Source organism: Humulus lupulus, chromosome 5 (genome assembly GCF_963169125.1).
Source record: "Humulus lupulus chromosome 5, drHumLupu1.1, whole genome shotgun sequence".
Lineage (NCBI taxonomy): Eukaryota > Viridiplantae > Streptophyta > Magnoliopsida > Rosales > Cannabaceae > Humulus > Humulus lupulus.
Window position 1 is genome coordinate 236,835,784 of NC_084797.1, and position 2,443 is coordinate 236,838,226.

The 2,443-nt window shown below is 37.7% G+C and overlaps 1 non-coding gene across 1 annotated transcript; it reads left to right on the top strand.

Moving 5' to 3' along the window:
- Positions 1-732: 732 nt before the first annotated feature.
- LOC133781188 (small nucleolar RNA R71) lies at positions 733-839 on the top strand. The gene has a single exon (XR_009869978.1). It is a non-coding gene; the product is annotated as a small nucleolar RNA R71 (small nucleolar RNA).
- Positions 840-2,443: the final 1,604 nt, after the last annotated feature.

Sequence of the window (2,443 nt, forward strand, 5' to 3'; positions counted from 1 at the left end):
TCTGTTATTAAGCATGTTGGCCAACTGACCGACTTGTGTCTCAAGGTTTCGAATAGAGGATCTGGTCTCAGTCATGAATTGAGTCTGAGTATTAGTGAGGGTCAACAAGGCTGCTTGCAACTCATTAGTCTTTTCTGGTTGATCTTGCGGTCTAGGCTGGTGTGATGATGAGGCTTGATTCATAGGCTGTTGTGGCATGTGCTGCTGGTATGGCCCTTGAAACTGTGACTGTTGGCCCTGATTATTTCTCCATGAGAAATTTGGGTGATTTCTCCACCCAGGATTATAAGTATTGGAGAACGGATTCTGATAAGGCCTCTGAAAATTACCAACTGCCTGTACCTGAGCCTGATTAACTGGCATATTACCACACATGTTGGCCGCTGTACACTGTTCATATAAATGAGGCCCTCCACATATTTCACACCCTGATTGCATCTGTATAGCCTGGGCTTGAGCTGAGATCTTGTTTTGTTGCAACTGCTTTGTCAATGAAGCAACCTGAGCAGTTAAAGCAGTTATAGCATCTAATTCATGTACCCCGGCTACTTTTCTCTGTGAAGTGTCTCGTTCGGCAGGCCACTGATAATTGTTCATAGCCATCTCCTCTAACAATTCATATGCCTCATCAACCCCTTTACTCATGAAAGCACCGCCTGCTGCTGCATCTATTATAGTGCGAGTAGTACCGCAAAGCCCATTATAAAAATTGTGACTAACATCCATTTCTCTATACCATGATGAGGGCATTTTCTGAGCAGGTCTTTGAATCTTTCCCATGCATCGTACAACGACTCTCCCTCATTCTGATAGAAGTTATTGATTTCTCCCCTCAACTTCGCAGCTTTTGCAGGAGGAAAGAACTTTGAGAGAAACTTCTGAGCTAGTTCCTCCCATGTGTTGATTGAGTTGGCCTGTAGAGAAATAAGCCAACTTTTTGCCCTGTCCCTTAGTGAAAAAGGGAACAATCTCAACCTTATTGCATCATCGCTCACCCCATTAAACTTAAACGTTGCACATAGCTCAAGGAAATTCACTATGTGCAAGTTAGGATCCTCATTGGGGAGACCACCAAACTGAACAGAAGTTTGGACCATTTGTATCATCGCCGGCTTAATCTCAAAGTTATTGGCAGTAATAGTAGGCGGCCTAATGAACGAGTGTACTCCTGTGACAGCGGGGAGCACATAATCTCTTAATGCTCGCACATTTTAGTCCTGAGCGATATGATTCTGACCATCATTGTTGTTAACCCCGTCTCTTTGGTTGGCAGCCATTGATACTTCCAACCTCTTTTTCCTTCTGTTTTGTCTGCAGGATCTTTCGATTTCAGGATTAACAGGAACAAGATTTGCAGATCCTTCACGTCGCATACAAAAGATTCACCTATTAAAACAGAATGCGACAACTTGGATTAGTTCAAATAATAAAAACAGCCAAATTAGAATAAAAATTAACTATTTTGATATTAATAGACTATCAATTCCCCGGCAGCGGCGCCAAAAACTTGTTGCGAATTTTTACTACTGCGCAAGTATACGCAATCGAATAAACAAGTAATAGTAGTGGGAATATATTATCGTTCCGTCAGGGAATTGATCTAATAATTACCAATAGCAAACTTTTATTTCTATTTGACTAATGAAATTTTAGTGACAATTAACAATGATCAATAAACTAAAAAAAACACAATTTAATTAACGAAATTTAATATGAGCGAAAGATTAGAGTATTCTAATTTCATCAACCTTCAATTCTATTCAATCAATAATACAACTAATATGTTTCTGTGATCTATGGTTATAGCAAGTTTACTAATGACAATTCTATTCTCTCTCAAGATATAAAATATTCAGTTTACCTGCGAATTTTCTACATGTCTGTGATAAATTCTACACATAAACCGCATTAAGAACAAAAACCTAATTGCTACACAAACCAATTTGATACTTTCGTTCTAAATTGAAATCTATGTCTATTGTCTAAAGCTATTCCAATTCTCATTTTTCAGATATTGAATTAAAACCAATAATCATGCAACAAATGGCCAATCAATTACAAGCATTAAACATAAGAACAATAGATAACCATAAATTCAAAGATTCATAGAAATTGCATTGAAGACGAATAGAATATCCAGTGACTACATTAAAATACTCTAAATACGAATTTAGTTCATAATATTAAACTTCATCATCCAATCTAAAATTCAAAAACATAAAAATAAACACAAACGAAATAAACGTGGATTCTTCTCTGTTTCTTTCCCTTTGCCGTCAGAATGCTTCCTCCCTCTCTGTCCTTTTTGATCTTCCTTTTATTCTTTTTACAAAAATCCCAAAAACCTACGAATTTCCATGAAAATTTCCAAAAATGCCCTCGTGCCGATATATCGCCCAAGACAGGCGATATATCGCCTCGATAAAAACGCAAGTTTCTGATG